Source organism: Dendrobium catenatum, unplaced genomic scaffold (genome assembly GCF_001605985.2).
Source record: "Dendrobium catenatum unplaced genomic scaffold, ASM160598v2 fragScaff_scaffold_1553, whole genome shotgun sequence".
Lineage (NCBI taxonomy): Eukaryota > Viridiplantae > Streptophyta > Magnoliopsida > Asparagales > Orchidaceae > Dendrobium > Dendrobium catenatum.
Window position 1 is genome coordinate 704,175 of NW_021320015.1, and position 21,146 is coordinate 725,320.

General features: G+C 32.1%; 2 long non-coding RNA genes across 2 annotated transcripts; both read right to left on the reverse strand.

Moving 5' to 3' along the window:
- Window positions 1-3,610: 3,610 nt before the first annotated feature.
- On the reverse strand, window positions 3,611-7,407 carry LOC110101310. The gene is made up of 2 exons (XR_003702944.1): window positions 7,057-7,407; window positions 3,611-4,507 (listed from the first exon to the last, which is right to left on the reverse strand). It is a non-coding gene; the product is annotated as an uncharacterized LOC110101310 (long non-coding RNA).
- A 635-nt stretch (window positions 7,408-8,042) lies between these two features.
- Window positions 8,043-15,905, reverse strand: LOC114578370. The gene is made up of 2 exons (XR_003702943.1): window positions 15,680-15,905; window positions 8,043-8,519 (listed from the first exon to the last, which is right to left on the reverse strand). It is a non-coding gene; the product is annotated as an uncharacterized LOC114578370 (long non-coding RNA).
- Window positions 15,906-21,146: the final 5,241 nt, after the last annotated feature.

The window sequence follows — 21,146 nt, forward strand, 5'->3', positions numbered from 1 at the left end:
AATACATCAGTTCTTTACAAATCAAACACATTTATAAGCTATATATATTATTTTTTAAGAAACTAAAATATTATATATTGTTAAATAAATAAATTTTTTTTGGCATAGTAATGAAATTTCAAATGTCTGAATAAAGTTTTAATTAAATATCTGGAGCCAATCTTTTGGCCATTCAATGTGGGCAGTGATGTCAGAGATCTGAAATATACATCATCATATTTTTAAAAGAAAATTCTTATCTGATTCAATGAAATGTTTGATACTTCACTGAGTCAATTAGAAAATTCAAAGGACAATTATAATATGTGACAGCAATGATACACCAGCATCTACATTGTAGCAGATCGATGTGAGCCATGTGTAACATGAATATATATATTGACATATTTTTACAATATAATATTTTAAAATTAAATAATTAAATAATATAATAATTATAAAAAGTAAATATAACAACAAATATAAGATTTTTATCCACATCAGCTACATGAATTTTTTTAGATGTATGTCTTTTTTTTTAGAGTAAAATTCTCGTTTAAATATAATAAAGATATGTTATTTTTTAGATTTTCTAATTAAATCTTATATATCTGTTTTTCTAACTGAGGCTGCCATTTTATGTGAAATATTTTTATACAATATGAAATTTATTTTAATTACTCATTAAAATATATTTAAATGCATAAATTACTAGTTACAAGTTTAGAAATTAGTTCCTTAGTAAGAAAATAGAAATTAACATTATAAAAAAATATTAAAATAGATATTAATTAAGAAATAAAATTAATTTACGTAGTTATTAATTAATTAACTAATATAGTTAAATTAAAAGAGAATACATAGCTAAATGTACTCATATAATATAATTTTAAAATTAAAATTTATCATTCAATATATAATATCGAGCATACGTTTCATTAAATATTTTTTTTTATTAAATAAGCAGATGATTTATCTTGTGAAGTAAATATGCATGTCTTACATATATGACTTGACACACATCTTTATTATGAAATGTCATACATCATAATGAAGGTAGTTAAGTACAAAATAAAAATTTTTAGCATTCAATTCTTTGAGCCTATCTATTATTTTTCAAGTTGATAATTTCAATAAAATAGTAAAATTGATCCAAGATGGTTTTATTTGATTAATTTGATTTGATTGTTAAAATATCGATTTGATTATTGGTTATAAGGCTAAAATGCTTGTTTCCAAAGAAAAAAATGATCTCATTGCATTCTCAATCTCAGCTTTCACTGAAAAGATCTTATCAATAGATAAATTCTCATCCTTCGCCGACTCCCCGTGAAGGGCAGACATTACCCGCCTTGCTCGGGCTTTCCCCATCTAAGTCGAATTTCCATTCCAGGCCGTCTTAAATGATGAAACTTTTTAAGACTTCGTTTGACACAATTTTCATATTTTTTTCTAATAACTTTTTAAGAAAAAAATATTTTAAAAAAAATTTGTACTAAAATATTATTTTAGAAAGCGCAAAGAAAATTGTCCCAAACAAAGTCTAAAAATCTTAAACTATTGCCAAAATTATGTTAAAATTATATCACTAAAATTTAAATAAATTACGTAATATATCTTGAGCAACAATTAAATAATTTAATTATTCTCATCTTCAATATCTTTTCAATTATTTTATAATAATAATAAAAAAAAACTAAATTCTAAAATGAGTAATTATATGATGGGCCCGGGACTGAAATCGATGCAATGCTTTAAAAACTTTCTATTAATTCTATGCTTTATCGTCATCATAACAATTCTGTAGCCTCACATCTAACAAGTTCCTCTCTACTATTTTCCTTATTTTCCTTTGTACGTGCAAAGCCACATATTTTGGAATTACTTACTGATTTAAATCATAATAGAAAATTCAAGTTTATTTCATTTTTTAAATTGCTATATTTAATATTGGCCGGATGTAAATAAATGTTAATCTCCAATATAACTGTAAGGATGATCTAAGACAATAAAAACTAAAATAAGAATAAACATCATTGAAGGTGTCTTATAATGATATGTGACATGGCTATCAATGAATCTGGGTAAAATAATATCTAAACTTGATCCTAGTTTTAAAATTTAGTTCAGTCAATATCAAATTTTAATTATTATATATTTTATAAGTGGAATCTAATTGTGTCGATCAATCATGATATATTTTTGCCTCAAACCTCAATTTATAGTCATTCAAGCTCATCGAGGGTTCTCCCCCTGTTTTGGATTCAGAGGTCTGGGTATCCTAGTGTTGCGGCACTGCAAAGTCTTGTTGGAGATAGACATACAGTCAAGCTCAAGCAAGACAATTATGCCAACTAGAATGTAGATTGAGAGGGGAACGTCGTGATACTCCAATCTCAAAGTCGTGGGGCTGTGAGTTGAGTTGTGTAGTTTTCTTTCTTGTTTTTCCAGCTTAACTTGAATGGTTTTGTCACTTTGGGTTATTATGTGCATCTCTTTGCCTATTATGTATAGATAACGGTGTAATAAGTGAAGGAAGACTAGAAGAGACTGCAAGAGAAAGTGTTATGAATAAATTCTTTCAAATTTCATAGTTGATTTTTTTGTGTGGTATGACTCTAATTTTTTATTTCGTTTTGAATTTTTACACTTTAAATCTTAATGTTCTTTCTTTTTTCACCTCATTTTCTCTTTTTTGTTTCGTTCATTATGTGGTTTACTTCTCCAACAACTAGTATCAGAGTCATACTCATCAGTTCGAGTGAGAATGATGACTGATGAAATAAGATACAAGATTAAAAAGTTTAACGGTTCGAATTTTGCATTCTGAAAAATTGTTGCTCATATGTTTTCGATGTTGGAAAGAATAACCAAGAAATTGGATTCAATAACTACGAATGAGTGGGTGTGTGATGCCCTAGAATAAAAATAAAAAGAATTATATCTTTTTATCTTCTAATTAATCTATCATAACCACTAATTTAATTTTACATTAATATAAACAACAAAATATTTGTAGATCATATCATCCATCAATATATATCTTAAATCAAATTTATATACAATAACCGGAAGTTCAATCTAAAACATCAGGCTATCACTTAACATTTTTGGTTATAAAAAATAAAATAAAATCTTGAAAAGTGAACTACTAAACCTACAACATCAGACTTTGATCAATCTAACTCTATTGGTCCCCTTCCCAGACTTAAAATCCATCAAACTATAATAATGAGCTTACAAACTCCAAAACTACCAATTCTTTCAATGCAATATCTCGAGAGTCAATATACATGCTCATTTCAATCACTATAAAATCAATAACGGTAGCTATCCATATGAGCAACAATTAATTACTAGTAATACGAATCAATATGATTGGTAAACAGAGGAACCAGAAATCATTACACATAAATCAAGAAGCAACTTTCTTACTATTTTTTAAAGCAATTCTTTCGCACAAAATTTTCTTGAACTAAAAATTTATATACTATGAAATTGTTTTAGAAAGCAATGAAAAAGCTGCCCCAAACAAAGTCCAAAGCATCTTAAGATCTTTGAATATTACTTACCCCTCCAACAATTCAAATCATATTTTTAAAAAATAAATGCTACTAAACAAACATCTTCATAAAAAATGATCACAGAAGCATTATTCATAATATTAAAAACCGTGGCTAAAAATTAAGAAAACAAGGACAATATTTTCAAGCACGGTTATAAAGAAAACTGATAAGAATGATCATATATCTAAGTCTAAAATATTTTCAAGCATAGAGATTTTTGGACCTTAAATGATGATAACATCCCTCCTTATAGCCCCCTCTTTTTGGGGAAATTATTAGGCGTGGACACCAGATGTAGTGATGCGTTCGGAATACTGTGTATCATTTGCTTAAGCTCTGCCTACGCTATGCGTATTTACTGTGTATATAATGTGTATTTGTAGATATGCAATAAATAAGCAGCAAATATTTAGTTGTGAAGATTTGCTGCTTATTTTCATTGTATCTACAAATACGCAGAGTGCAAGCAGAGCGTACGCAGAATGTAAACAGAGCGTGCGCAGTGCATCCAGTAATCCGGACGCATCTTTACGTCCAGTGTTCGCACCTGATAGTTTCTCCTCTTTTTGGATGGTCTTTGGGCAACCACGAGAGTCGGTCCTGCAAATTTTGGTTCCAGACTTTAAATGTTGGGCTTTTGGTTTTTCCAAAATCTTCTTTTTTTGAATCTGCTGCGCTAGCTTCTTGACCACTTCCCTGGTTTTTAGGCAGTTGTGTTTTTTGACAAACATCCTACTGATTTTGCTCTTTTTTACTTTGTAATCTCCTCATCTTTGTAACCTTCACGATTTGTTAGAAAACTGTAGTCATGAGTTCATATTGATTAACACGCATAAAATAAGTGTCCATTCAGCTCAAAACTTCAGAAGTGGATGTCATATTTCCGTATTTCCAAAGTCTGAAAGTTAAAAAGACCGAATGGGTGGCAGGACAACAACCCTCAGTCTCTGTAGTTAGGGTGCCTGTCCAGATATGGGGATTAAAGTTAGGTGCACCAAAGATCACCATCATGTTTTGATCCCTATCAAGCAAAAATAAAGCTAATTTGGGAGACATGTAGCATTAATACCAGATGGGCCTGAGGAAATGACACTTCACCTAATATGTACTTGACCTGGACCCACCACTAAGAATGTTCATGGTCCCTTCATACTACTTGGAGGGTAACCTAAAAAAGTTCTTCTTCCAACCATTTAATTCATAGCTAAGAATACTCAGTGATCAGTAGCTGTTACAATTTAAACCCCTCATAGTTTTCTGTTCTGTACAGTTTCAAGTTTTTTTTTTAGTGCTAATATAAAATTTAATAAGAATGGGATTTTAATCCAAGATCTTAATAATCTAAACAATGACACCGACGTATCAAATGAATTTGTTTTCTCTTATCATGAAGCACCAGTAATTAATCTCCAGTGGATTCTCATAATTGCCCACTGTTGGTAGGCGTTTTCTGTGGTCAGGGGAGACCCCACTATGGAGACCTTTATGGAGAATTGTTAGGAAAACCTCGCACAGTGATTTTTTTTTTTTTCCTTGCATGGCACTCTAACAAGATCAGTGGACCCCATGCATGTGAGCCCAACACAAGAGTTTCAAATTAAATGATTCATCATTCACACGCTTATAACTCACGTGTGTATTTAGTGAGATCTAACATGTCTAAAATTCAAGAGAGTGGTCTTATACTCTCTTATATAAGAGAAAGATTGTTAAGACTTGACAAGAACTTGAATAAATTTCAGATCAATTGGTTGGAGAATGTATTGGTACAAAAATACCGAATAGTTATATCTTATTCATAAGCTAAAGGTTTTTTTTATCAAAAAGCTTTCATCATTGTTACATCTAACCAAACTTTAACCTCCATTGATTAACTACCTAATGATTGCTAGTCTAACCTCACAAGTTTTGAAGTGTACAAACTATAAGCTAATCCCCTCCCCCAGGTTAATTGATACTTTCAAAAAGTATTTTTTAACTTGATGCAAGCAAATGAAACCCTGGTTATATTATCTGTAACCAAAATAGTAAAAGAAATAGGATTTGATGGAGAGGAGAGAAAATACACTGATAAAATATGTGAAAACAAAAATATCATTTGGTTATATGTAATTAAAAATCAACATTAAACTCTATAAATCCTCATAAATATAATGATTTTATTCTGTACCAAATAAAAAAAAAGAGTGACGGCAAAAAAATATCATTTTCTATTAAACGTAATCAAATGACCCTAAATGCTAATTTGATTTATTTAAGTTTGAAAGCAGGTTCTGAAGAAAAAAAATTATTACATTTTCATTTGGTTAGATCTAATTAGAACAGTTTTTAATTTTAAACTTAAAAAATCTCCTCAAAATAGTCTCAAATACCATGCTTTAATTTTCACACCAAAATATAGAGAAAACGATCAAAATGATTCCTTAACTTTTTGTGAGAGATCAAAATAATCCAACACTTTTAAGGGACAAATTTAGCCACTCAGTTTTTTAAAATGGGATATTTTTTAATTCTAACATCTAATGTTGAAGTTAATGGTGTTAAATAAAAGGAAATTATAATATTTTTTTAATTAAACATTTATTTAATATAATTTTTAAGTAATTATAATTATTCTAAAAATATTTATTAAACATATTTAAATAAAAAAATTAATAATAATTTCAAAAATTTTAGCCATACTTTATAAAATATGATATTTATTGATTTAGAGAAATCAAATACAAATAGATGTTATTTTTAACTTAATCACACATATTTTTTCAAATCATATTTTATAAAATAGGACTAAAATTTTTTATATTAAAAATAAATTTATTTTTAAAGAAATGTTTATTTATTTTTTTTTAATTTTATAATTATTTGAAATTTACATTAAACAAATATTTAATTAAAAATAAACAAAATACTCTTATATTTAACATCATTAGCTCCAACATTAGATGTTAGGACCAAAGAGATCCTATTTAAAGAGTTAAGGAACCAAATTAATCCCTCCAAAGAGTTGGAGACTATTTTGATTCCTCACAAAGAGTTGAGGAACCATTTAAATCATTTTCACCAAAAATATATATAAAAACAAAATGATCATTTCTATAGTATATTTTCTATCTAAAAGAGTCAGATCAACCTAATTATAATTCACCAAGTTTCTATATGACACGGGTAGTCTTCTAGTTTCCAATATGAAAACCTCTCTATGCTCTTATATGGTAAGATACTAAGATGTGAATCATTAAATATCCCCGATTGCATTGCATGCAAATAAATTCAACATTTAACAGCAAAATTCCAACAAGCTAGCATATAACTAAGGGGAGGACAGCTATACAAAGTTTCACTAATTATAGAAGACTACTTAGGGATATCAAACGCTTAGTACAAAAAACTTGCCAAGAAAACGTCCTCTTTTAAAAAGCAACAAAATAAAAACTATAATTCAACAAAATTTTATAATGTAAAAGAAAATAAAATAAAACACTTAAAAATTGAGAAAGATTAGTACACTTACAACCACTGCTTTAATTAGACCAAATTGGTACGACTAAATAGTCTGGTCCCGCCAAGCTGGTCGGCCAGTTTCTTCAGCTACAAGATGCACAAGAAACTGTCTTTCATTGGCCGAAAGTTGACTCATTTCTGTCGCTTTCCTTCTGAGAAATGTCCCCTGGAATCTAGCAATAGTTTGATTTCGTAAGTGAAAAAAAAAAAAAGGCGTGAGGTTCCTCTAAATGATCAATCTACTCAAGGCCTCTCACCTGTTGAGGCCTTACCTGATTTGAGCTCTTATAAAAATAGGTGTAATACTATTTAAATAAAAAATGCAAGATAACTTTTTTATGATAATTCCCCCCCCCCCCAAAAAAAAAAAAACTTTTCGGGAATTTCCCCCCCCCCAAAAAAAAAAAAAACTTTTCTATGATATATTTTATGAAAACTATTTTTCTGACACCTAGAAATAAAGATCATAAACTATCGATCAGCTTTTGCAATGTTCTGATGATCTGATCATAAAGGGACAAATGGAAGCACAAAGAAATTGGTCATATAAGCTTTTCAGCCAAATATATACATTACATTTTACAACAACAACAACAACATCAAGCCTTTATCCCACTACGTGAGGTCGGCTACATGAATCCTTTTTCTCCATTGTGTCCTATTAAAAGTCAAATTCTCGTTTAAATCTAATAAAAAAAGATCATTTCTAATATTTTATAACCAAGTCTTTTTAGGTTTGCCTCTACCTTTCTTAACATAAGTCAAAACTAATACCTCTATTTTCCTAACTTGTCATCGGAAGGCTGCCGTTTTATGTGACCAAACCATCTAAGGCGACTCTCTCTAATCTTAACTTCTACTGGAGCCCAAGCAAATATACAATTCTAATATACATTACATTTTGATGGAAAAAAAAACTACATTTTTTTTAATGACAGAATATCTTGTGGCTCATATATCAGCTGGCATAGGACTGACTGAAAAGACAGAAGTGCATAAGCCCAAGCAAATAAGCTCTTCATTGGTACAGTTCAACTTTGCAATAGGGGCTGGAACAATAACATGATAATTTTCCAAAGCTGAACAGCTATAAGCTAGTCAAAGAGTGACAGAAATTCTAGTTGGCAGGAGTAAGCTGTACAATGGCTATAGCGTGATCTGTAGCCTCGGTGTCTTACTAGGTGTGGAGCCAATAACTTTTGCTCGTTTACAAGTTGTGCGACTGTATGAAATTTGAACAGGTTGGAAAAGGATTATTTAATGAAAAGACGTTGCACCAGTAAGAATTTCAGGAACTTCCAAGTTACTTTACAAGTAAAGCAACCTATTTAAAGAGATATGATAACTGGTACTACCAAACCTGTTCTTTCAGTCTGCATCAACATAACAAGGATGATTTGATGATAATAAGATGACAAAAGTATCTGCTCCAACATTCATTGTATCGGCCAGTGTCCCAATTTATGATGATATCTGCAAATCATTTCAAAAGCAACACAGAAGTTGATAAGTAATATGTAAGAAATTAAGCAGGAACACCAAGCAAAAATAAATCGCCAACATCAGCAACAATGTTTTAACCGAGATCAAAATTAAAATGATACATATTTCAGTGTCCTCATAGAAGCAAATATGTCATAAAAAATGCTTGCGAATGATCTGATAAACCATGCTATTCCTGCAGGCAGGTTTAAGATAATTAGGGGTGTCAAAATGGATCAACGGGTAAGGTTTGGATCCAACCCGAATTTACCCAGGTCTAAACGAGTTGATCCTAACCCGACCCGATTTTACAAATGGGTTAGGATTTCCAACTTAGACCCGACTAGTGTGAGTTACCAGGTTGACCCGACCCTACCCGAACCTCGAACCCTAACATGGTTGCCTCGCTGAGGCCTGTGGTGCGGGATTGCGCATTTGAGCTGTGGCGTTGTGTCGACTGTCGTGACTGAACTGAATGTCGGATGCGAGGCCGAGGCGAACCGCTAGCGGCCAGGCTGTGTTGCCCGAGGTGAGCGTCGAGCCCACTGGCGAGCCTGCGAGCGTCCAAGGCAAGCAAGACTGGCAAATGGCGAGCATCCGAGGCGCGGGTTGCACCGTAGCGACAGGCTAGGTTTTCTCCTTTCGGGTCAACACGGGTTGATTTCGGGCTGCCAGGTCAACCTAAACCTCATCCGGTTTTAGAAATGGGTTGGAATATTGAACCCCAACCCGACCCGTAAGGCAAACGGGTTGATCCAAACGCGGAATTTTTCGACCAGGCATTTTCTGGGTCGGGTTTAAGGCTTTCTGCGACCTGAGTTAGGGTTTAAATGAATGTTACATTACAATTGAATGATAAGGTGCGGATTGGCTTAAAGTCTTGCGGTTATTGACAGAAGATAAATTTTTAAGGCATGCCATTCCACTGTAACTTGAGCAAAAAATTTTAAACACAGCTTCTCTGAGTGTTTCAAAGGTCATCTGAATTTGAGAAAATCAAATGTTCCAAAGCAAGAGGATCGTTCAAATGGTCAAACCTTATCTATTCCCATAATGGTTGCTGCTCATTCATCATCACTTCAGGTTTGCTTTAAGAATTTCGAACAAATTGATTTTGCTCGGGATCTTGAGTCTATTGTGCCTACCTTAGTAGCCCTATAACATGGCTTCCACATCTTCCATAAATAAGAGAATAATTATAGCTCTCCAATTGTGCCGATTCCTTCTCTCCTTCTCATTTGTGGAGGCATAGATGGTCATGGTGATCAATAACCAGATGATTCTAATGGAAATTCTAAATGGGTGATATAATCAGAATAAAATATATTGTCATTCTCCAACTTTCACTAGACTTCAAAATTGATTCAATTGAGCTCTTAATCTCCTTTTTTCAGTATTATTGGATGTCTCATTCTTTTGCTTCACACTTTATGTATTTATTCTTTTGCTTTTTTGGTACTCTGACAATTCAATCTAATTGCCGTTGTTGTATCTCACCATTTTCTTATTATAATATTATGTTTGAAAAAAATAATTTGAATTCAATTAAAATCAACAAGAAAATATCATTCATATTATTATTACTATTATTTTCTTACATAAAGCTAATCGAATGACAAAATTCTGCGGTTTTTCTTTTCATCTAATATCTTGCAAATCGTCCTGAAATATAATCCTCCACCGCCATCATTGTTCCAAATTATGGAAGGAACTTTATATCATTTGAATATATCGCTAGAGGCAATGTTTTTCCTAACAAAATCAAGGGAAAAATCAAGGAGCTGCAAGGAGACAATGTGTCAAAGATATGTTAAAATTGTTAAAGAACATGTGTTGAAGCATTGGAAAAACAAAAAATTAGTGATACGTAAAACATGAGTGAGTTCGAGTGATTTAATGCCAACTTGAAAAAAGAATTTTGATTATGCATCGAATCAAATAAGAAATAACATTCAGGTTGAGCCAATTGATAGATTTTCAACTTGAAATTAATTTTGTGCCAGCTTAAAATTAAGAAATTCATGTTGAATTTGGCTATTTTAACATTAAATTACAAAAATAGGAATAACTATGATTTTTTTTTGGGCCAACTAGTCCGGTTGAATAATATGAATTTACAGAATAAATGAAATAATTTAGAAATAACCATGCAAATACAGAACTTCGGGACTTTGTTACAAAGTCTTATGGCTTACCCAAATACAACCATTAAAAAATGCAAAATGCTTAATCATAATTAGATAAAATAAACCTTTGTAGCAAACTTTCCATCATTCTAGTATCACAGTATAAACTAGAGCAACAAAATGCTAACCTAAAAAGCATCAGCAGGAAAAAATTCAAAATTGAAGCCATAAATAGCTTAGACAAGCTGAGGAATTAAAAGTACATTACTAAAAGGCCAATGAAATATCCCTGACTCCTCTGGGTGACAAAAGTACCAGTACTCTAAATCACTAAACCTCACAACGTAACAGAGAATCAAAATAGGATAAAATTGATAATTCTATCACAAACTACAGAACAAATGATAGTATTACCCTTAATACTCTTCTCTACAAAAAAAAAAAAATCCTAAAACTTGAGAAATTTTCTTTTTAAAGCAAAGCAATTTCTATTTAACATATCAAGTGAAAACTACAAAATGACTCTGAAAGATATCAGAAAGAAAATAAGAAACAAAATGGAAAAAAATACATCAAACACACAAGATGAGGAGCAAAAAAAGTCCAGCAAGTAGGTCACAGAGATAGAAGCTGCTCAAAATTAATTGCAAAGAATAAATTGAACACCTCAGACAAAACTAAAACAACAAGCATGCTACTAAGTTAACGACCCAAACATCAATATGGTACGAAGTAGATGTAGAACTTGAAGAAAACCTTAGCTGAATATTCAATTTCAGCCAAACAGAAATTGGTAACAAGTAAACGATAAAGAAGAACACTTCAGAACACTTTTTATTGGATTATATATGAAGAAAAAAGACAAGATACAAGAGATTTACGATTAGAGAGGTAGATCGGCTCTCTCAAACAACCTAGACGCTGTTAAGAAGCCCTCAGAGTAAAAAAAACTATATTAAAACACAAAACTCAGCAATTGCATACTCTAAACCCTAGACAACTCCCCCTTAAATAGCCATAGAATACAAAATCATAAATAGAACCTTCTTAAAAAATTAAACATAATTAAAAAAAACCTTCCTAAACAATTAAACATAATTTAGGAAACCTTCCTAAACAATTAAATATAATTTAAAAATTCTTCCTAAATAATTAAATATATTTTTAAAAACATCCCTGAATAATATTCCATCTCCTAAGACTCACCTTATCAATACTTCCCTAAATATATTAATTAATTATATCCAATTTTATCAAAACTTTCCCCCTAAAGACTCACAGTGTCCTCAAGATGGGACGAAAGATATTGATTTGGAAGCACTGGACTAATAGCACGTCCATTTTTACTGCTACTAATTGACTCATGCTCTTTTTTAAAGTTGGCAAACATAAAATTGGAATTGTGCTATTAGATAGGTCTCCAACATGCGGTATTTACTTGCTTATAAATGCCATAAAATAAATAATCTTCTGCCTTACTTCAAAATTTATTTTTTTTATGCCTTTCCTTCTATGATGTCTACCCCGCAAACCAATGAGGCAATAGAGCATGCCCAGAAAACCTAAGAGCGGCCAATGATGTCCGTGGATTTGAGGAGATTTTTTGCAATTGTGAAACACAATAGGTTTGCGTGCATATTATTTTTGTCATAGTTATTGGAGACTAGAGAAACAACCTACTTCAGGATTAGGTTTTGTTTCATCCACCAGATGACTGAATAAAAGTTTCAGGGAAGGGAAAAGATTGATAGAATGAAGCAAAAAATTCAAGGCAACTGAAGATAGAGAGATTCTTTGACGTGTAATTTGGATAGGATGCTTCAAAGGAAGATTCTCTGTATAGAATTGGCAACCAATTATCAGGCGTCAAAAAACTCCCGAGCATCAAGTCCATTGATGCAACTGATAGGTCAAAACATTCAGTACGCTCAACATACTTGAAAAGTACAGGTAATAGTCTCCCAATTGCGAGAGATGTTTCAGGAAGCTTATTGTTATCTAAACCAGAGTCATCAGTTATGGTTTCACCAGGATTATTGAATTCCATAGACATCAGTAGGACCATGAGAAAGAATTTAACAGTTTTGTTGAGCTTAGAGACAGCCTGCCCATAGCAAGTAACTTGAAACATGAGCCAGATGTTCTTATCAGACTTATTGAAACAGAAAAGAGCGACTTCTTGTTGCTTCTTTGAGAATGTTGCATGAATAAGATTCTGGAGAGATCAAGCAACATTTCTGCTTATGTTGCAAGTAGTTCCAACAGCTTCTCAGAAGAGTTTAGAAGTGGAACAAGCTAATCTTCTGTAGACTGTATGCATCTGCAAATATGTATAATACTCGGTTCTATGAATGCATCGGAGATTCCATGGCTAGTTACTGACGAATTTGATTTGAGCACCCTTTCATGATGCAATGACATAATAGAAATCAAAGCTTTCAGAGCAAAATTCTTGGTGTCTGCTAAGGATAACATCAGATTTGATGCATGCATGTATAACAATTGTTGCACAAGAAAATATGCATTTGTGATGAAAGAACATCTATAGTTAAGATGTCTACAATATTTGAGACAGAATATAATTCCTCATCCAGAGATGGAGAGAGAAGTAATCCTCAGCGAAGTCGCCAAAAATCTATTGACTCAAGAAAAATGACGCGTCGGCATGAATCCCGCTTTACAAACATAGTATTTCACTCTCCTTGAGGCAGATTGTAATTAACCAAATTTTTCATGAGAGTAGTATCATGTTTTAGTTAAATATGGGTCCTTACTTCCCATGAGCGCAAGCACTCATAGTTAAATATGGGTCCTTAACGCGTAAGAGATAACTCTCGATTAATGAAGAACAATTTTAGGTGTTTTAGTCTCAGTTGTGGGGGAAATTGAGGTAAACCCGATCAAGATCCCATGGTTACGTCGTCCCGGGTATACTATAGGTTTCAGCCTACCAAAACTAGCGATCGTTGATCTTAGTGTCAAGAAAATCTGTTTAACAGCCATAGATCAACTCCTCTCATAAATCCCAAGTAAACTGAAATGATTATGAGCGGTTTGTAATTTTTTATGATTTACATATTTTAGAATACCCAGTAGTTGATTTAGTTTGGGGTTGATGACTTCATTTAGAAGTTATCCATATTTTTTAATTGGTTCGGGGCTCACGACTTCTATGAGAAGTAGCCCAATTGTTTTAGGAGTGGGTCTTACTGCTTTCATTGACAGTTGCCCGTGGAATTCGATTTGTAATGGGTCTTACACCTTATGTTAGAAGTTGCCCAAAGGTTTGGTTAAAAGTTCCTCATTTTTTGTGGAGGTTTTCCAAATAACAGGTCAACAAACTTCCCTTGGAAGATACCTGACTATTTTGATAGATCTTACGGCTTCTGAATTTAGAAGTAGCCTAATGGAGGGTCTTACAACCTAGCCTTATAGACTAAGTGGCCCATTTGTTTTGGTTGAGGGTATCCTGGTTATTGTGGATAGGTCTTACTACTTCTGTGTTGAGAAATGGCCTAAAGGTTTTATTTTAGAATGAGTCTTACAACTTCCCTTTGGAGGTAGCCCATATGGGTTGATTAAAAGCAGGTCTTATTGCTTCCCTTTGAAAGTAGCCCATGTGGGTTAATTAAAAGTGGCTCTTACTATTTCCTTTTGGAATTAACCTATAATTTCAATTATGGGTCTTACTGCTTCATTTAGAAGTAGCCTGTAGATTGATTTAGTTCAGCATTTTTTAGAGAAATTTTCCAAATAGCAGGTCCTCCAACTTCTCTTAGAAGATGCTTGACTATTGTGGTAGGTTTTTACGACTTTTAGATTTAGAAGTAACCTTATTGTGAATCTTACAACTTAGCCCTATAGGCTAAGCAGTTCATTTGTTTGGTTTGGATAGGTCTTACGGCTTCCCTTAGAAGTTGTTTGAATGTTCATTTAGATAAATCTTACGACTTTCATTGAAAGTTGCTTGTAGTTTTTGTTTGAGTTTTAGGGTTGTTGTACTTCACTTAGAAGTTTCACTAACATGTGTGCCTTACTGCTTGACTTAGAAGTGACTTATAGATGGATCTTACAACCTAGCCCTATAGGCTAAGCTGCCAATGGGTTTTGTTTGGATAGGTCTTGTGACTTACCTTGGAAGTTGTCTGAAAGTTTTGTTTTAGAATGGGTCTTATTGCTTAGTTTTAAAAGTAACCCAATTTGTTTTAGTTTAGGGTAGATTACACAATAGTTACTTTAGTTCAGCTTTTTATCGTCTTTACACCATAGTTTCTTTTAGTACCCTATTTTTCTTTCAATACCCTACTTTTTCCTTATTTAAGCTGTTTAGATTTAGTACTGATCAGTTTGTTTCTTACCTGAAGGTATTTGGAGCTTTATAGCTACAGGAGCTTACTTGGAGCATTAGAGAGCTTTGGAATTTGTCTTTTGGAGATTTTTGTTTGATGTTTTTGTGAGTTGTCTTGTTTGGTGTTTTAGTTGGTGTAAGTTGTATTATGATAATTAGTGTGAATGTTTTCTTCTTTCATTGCATTGCATTTTATTTATATTATTTATTCAATCAATTAAATGAATTGTTATTTTACTCCTTGCTTAGGGGCTTTCCATGTAACTTCCAGTAAGTTTCTTTTGTATAACCTGATTTCTTGCAATAGTTGCATCAAAGGAAACACTTGTCTTTAGATTTTGAGGAATCCTTATCTCTTTCCTTTCATATCACCCCTTTGGTTCCAACATTACCCCTTGTCAGCTTTCCTCAGCACGAATGAGAGAGATTGTCTTATTTAGTGAAGGAATCTCCTCTTTGCCAAGGACCTGAACTCTAACCTAGTCAAACTCTGTATTTAATCCTGCAAGGATATCATACTCTCTATCTTTCTCAATAAATCTTTTTAGGATAGTAGCATCTTCTGCACACTTGGTCTCTAAGTATTTGTAGTAATAAAGTTCTTCCCATAAGCCTTGAAGGAGAGTGACATATTCAATCACAATCTTGATTTCTTGTTTTGTGCTTCCAAACTTAACCTTAATTTCGAAGATTTGAGCAGCAACCCGAGCTTTTGAGAATGTTTGCCTAGTGGCATCCCATATTTCATTTGCAGTAGATAGGAACATGAAAGTATAGTTAATTTCTGGAGTCGTAGAATTCCATAACCATGACATAATCATAGAGTCCGCTTCATCCCATTCCAAAAATTATGACATAATCATAGAGTCCGCTTCATCCCATGAGCTCAAGTCAACTCAAGTATACCCTGATTGGATTAGTTTGAGGTATTAAAAACTATCAAAAGTTTAAAATGAAAAAGAAAATAGTTTCAACTATTTTTCATACATTATAAATTGGACATTTTCAATAGTGCATAAATAAAATTATATGTATAAACAGGGAATAATGCATTCATGGTTTTTGGAAAAAAGATTACTATGATAATCATCAATAATGTAGTAATTCACCCAAAAAGTTAATTAAAAAACAACTTCGAATCAAGAGGCAATAAGAACTTCCTTGGTTATTCAAAATCACAACAAATTTTCATAAGGATAATAATCCAACATCAAAAAAATTTCAAGAGCATCATTGCTTTCAAATAGACACTTGAACATTGATTCTTTCAAATAAATGTTCAATTAATATTATTGGGACATTGCTACAATAATAGACTTTTAAGAAACAAATATCAAAACCTAATGAACTGTTCTACTAGCACCAATCAAAAGCTTGGACTAAAAAATAACTTGTTGATATTGGCTCGATGTACAATAATCAACCCTTGCAAAGGGATTTATTGTTGGAACTCAATGGTGAGAAATAGAGGTGGATTCCCGCCAGGGTGGGCGCATTATAGTCCTTTTTTCATATAATCTTTTTTTTTTAAGTTTTAACAGAGAATTTTTTTTATATTATTTTAATTATTTATAATTCATTTCGGTAAATTCTTTTAACTTTTTCTTATCTCCGTGAATCTTAATTTATAACAAAATTGACATTTTGAAGCATACTTTTAGCTAGAGTTGTGATGAAATGGAAGGACGACAACATAATGTGCTTCTTAATATATAAAATAAAGCAGAATACAATTTACCATGCATCATTCGGACTTGTTTAAAATCAGATGAATCATTTACATCTATTCTAAAATAAAACACGACTTGTTTGCAGTTTGATTTGATTGAGTTGAATTGAAAACTTTGCTTTTGCTAATATATTCAATTTAAAATAACAAATTCAACAAAAAAAAAGTTAATTGCCAATGATGATTTCAAACTCGATTGAAAGAAAGTTGAGAGGATATTTGAAAATGCAAAGCTAGGTCCCATAAGGAAAAATTCTTAGCTCCGCCACTGGTATGAAAATAACTCAATCAAGTTGTCTTTAACGTCTTTAACTTAAGCTTTAAATTATCATAGCACTTTTTTTACTTATCTAACCAACTTCTTTTCACAGTGGATCTACAACAAAGCTATCTAGGGTTTTATCCCCTTCAATCATTCAAGTGCCCTCTCCCAATTCTCTAATATTCCTTGCTAGGTACACATTACATCATTAGTCCTCTCGCAATTGAGTTTTCTATCTAGGACAATCGATCTACTTCCCCCTGCCGGCTGTTCAAGTTCGAAACAAATCCGTTCGAGAAAGAAGAAGATCAATGACGGGTCGAACCAACAACCTTATTGTGTAGTTCTTCTGGATGTAGATAGAAAGTCTTTGGCCATACTGGAAGCTGATCGATGACAAATACCTAATGCATCCTTAGTGGATTCTACGATCCCACTGGGATCCTATCAAAGAATAGAAAAAAGTATCACAGTGGCGAGTTTGCAAGGACGCATTTGATCTCAGATTTGGGTCTATGTTTTCTATTTTTTCTAATACTTTTCCTAACTTTTTGGGTCTCGTTCTTTGGATAAAGGACTTTGTTTTCACCTTAATTATTTTATCTTCATTATGTTTGATGATGTATTGATTATTGGTGTGGAAGCATGAGATCCATCAAAATGTTACTTGAGAGCCAGAAGCAATATGTCTATTTACTTCATTTAGATCTAGTTCAATAGAGATTTTTTAGTAATGAATATAAATATTGAGAAAATGCTTGTTTTTCCTATTTTTCAACGAGGCAACCAATCTGGTTGTCATTCCCATGACAATGAATGTTTTTTTTTAAGCGTCAATAATATAATATTATCTTACAAAAAGGCCATTTAACAAATTTTACAAGCTATTTCCAAATCTTATTGTTGAAGCAAAGGATTAAAAGTGTCAACCCCTTACCTCTGCATCTAATGATTGAAAGAATGATGGAGTATCCTGTCCATTTTACCTTGATCTTTGTTTCTATGTTTTCTTGAATTTAGTTCTATATATATTTAAATAATTCCCTTGTATTTGTTGATGCTCATATTCATGATTAATTATTCAGTGCGGTAACCGTACGCCGTTCGGAGGCGAATCAAGACGCGCCACGTTACTTTTTTGTTGTGTACAGGTGCTATGTACCACTGTGTACCGGGTGACATGGCACATTCCGATTCGCCTCCGAACAGTCTGGTGACCACACATAATAATTTCTCCATATTCATACGCAATTTGCACTGTATAATACTTAACAATCAAGAAATGCACTTATTCTCTTTTTTTTCCCTATTATCAATGATGTTTGTTTCATCCTTTTCTTGTGCATGCCCTCCATAACCAACATCACCATAGTAGTGGTACATCCGTTTTTGCTAGCTAAACAACACTTCTATGAAAAATAACTTGGATAAGCCAAATCACTCAAATATTTTGGGTGAATATAAAATATTGGGTCGAAGAGATGCTAATTTTATTGTGGTTGTAGGTGCTTAATAAATTGATCCTACACCTTAGCAAAGAGTTGGTGCCCGCTGATTTAACAATTGCCAGAAAAGTGGCTACAACAAATTGAGGAAAAAGGGCAAAAGAAAGAGAAATGGAGTATGAGGATAGTTCCAAACTTCCAATTAGGTACTGAAAAAGTTAGGAAGTATTGCAAGAAGATATTCATTTATCAAAAAGATAGTCTCGAGCTCAATCATCCAAAGAAAAAGCATAAATTCTGTTTTAGTGGAAAGTAGAATTTGGATGAAGATGATTTAGTTAAAGCCCATTGTACTAGGTTTCTATGACTCAAAAATTCTACAATGTCCATAATCACTGCAAAACTGCTCTTTTGTATTTTAGAGCTTCCATTAATTATAAACTAGAGCATTGAGTTCAAATCATCAAAAGATTCTAGCACAAAACTAAAAAGGAGTCCATGAATATTTATGAAGTAGAGAAGAAGTTAAATAAAGCATTCAAAAGTGTTGACGGGGTTGCATTAACTTAAGATAGTTGGACATCAAACCAATAAACACGGTATATGCATATTAATACCTCTAACATCATGTTGACTTGAAGATGCAAAATATGATAATCATCTTTCTTGATCTTATCCCCAAATAATGCTTTGTGATTGCTCATGCAATGAAGGATGTAATTTCGATTTAGGATACATGATGACGGGCCGATTTGATTGGGGAGAAATTAGGAAATTTTCTAATCAAGAGGGAGCTATTTAGGAAGGTTCTTAATCAAAGGGGAGTTGTTTAGGAAAGTTTTAACTTTTTTAATTCAAACACCAAAATAATATGAATTATGGAAGGAGGAGAGTAAGCAGGTATATTATGATTCCATGCTTAGGAAAACAAATCAAAGCGGCTAACAGTAATACCAGCATTTGCCTTTCAATTTTAAATTCCACCAAGAAAATACAACATGCATAGGCCCTATGAGCATTAAAAATAATTAGAAATACCGCAAAAATATGCTAGGTAGCAAGTGATCCTGAATACTCATTGAGATTAAGAAAACTAAAAGCATAAAACTTACTCTGTTTGGTTCAAAAGACTTGAAAAGAGAAAAGGAAACGGAAATAGAAATCGTAAGTGAATTGAATTGAAATTGGTTTTAACCAAGTTGTTTGGTTGAGAAAAATTTGACTGACAAAAATACCATTTTTTTAATTTGAGTAATGAAAAATTTTGTTTATGTTAAGGAGAGAAATATGAGATATAGCAATGACCCCATAATTTTTTCTTTAATTCCAATGGAAAAACATATTTAGCCACATTCCCAGAGAAATCAAGTAACTATTAGCCACACTGGAACACTGGAACTGAAAAGCCTCCATAAAATTGTAAGCAAAATACATTTACATTATCCCCATTTCATTTAATCCAAGCATACCTACCAAACATACCCTTGGGCACTGTTTGATTTGTAGGAATTGAAGAACAGGAAATGAAAAGAAAAAATGAATTGAAATGAAATTAGATTTTACTAACTTGTTTGGTTGAGAAGAAATCAAGTAAAAAAATATATTTTTTTACTTTTATTTAATAGATGATAAATTGAGCTTTTGTTTCTTGTTATGAAGGGATATGATAGTAACACTTATGATCTAATAAATTTTTCTTCTTAGTTTCCACTAAGGCTGGTTAGGGAATTGATTGTAAATAAAAAAAATGCATTTGTTACTCGGCCATTAATTATATTAAAACTTCAAACTAACATTCCATATGAAATTATAAAAATAAAAAGACATTTGCATTGCCTCCAATTCCTTCAAACCAAAAATACCCTCAAAGAATTGGTAAAATGAATCTTCTATTGTTGAAAACGAAGAAGAAATCTTGCAATCTGAGGATTACTTATTCAAGAAAAAGATTTCTTCGTTCTTCAAATACTCCTCTAACCTGCAGTTTGGCGAAAGGCAGAACCATTAATGACCAAATATTGGAATAGTATTTATGTTATTTGGTAAAACTCCATAAGTTATCAACTGCTTTCATGATGACTTTTTAGAACTCGTCATATAATTAGCTAATCTATGCGGTACAAAACCTACCCTTTGTCCATTCCTTCCGGCAGCTGCGCGATTTGCTCTCTCCTGACCCAGCGGCGCTGAATATTTCTTCATTGAGGTACGCCTCAAAGTCACTCACTTGTCTTCTCCGCTGCCTCGCCGTGCCCTAACCCTCCCTATTCTTCTTCTTTGCTAAATCCCGCGAAATCGACATTCTTCCGTACATCTCACCAGCAGGAACAAGAACTATAATGAAATATATAAATAATTGTGATTAAAGTAAAATATTTTTTATTCATTGCGAGATAATAGTTCATTTAATACGCTGTTAACATCATGCTTTTAGAATTATTAATAAAAAATGTTCTTGTTTTTCGAATCTTATTATCAACATATGATAATATATTGAAGTATTATGTGGTGAAATAATTCACTTTTATTAACAATAAAAAAATTTACATATATAGTATTCAAAATTATTTTATTTACATATTTAATATCTAAAATTAACTATTTACTCATATAATAATATAATACGTTAATTTATAAATAATATCCTCAAAATCATTTTTATAGCACTTAGGTTTCATTGGGATAATTTTCTTAATACTTTCTAAAAT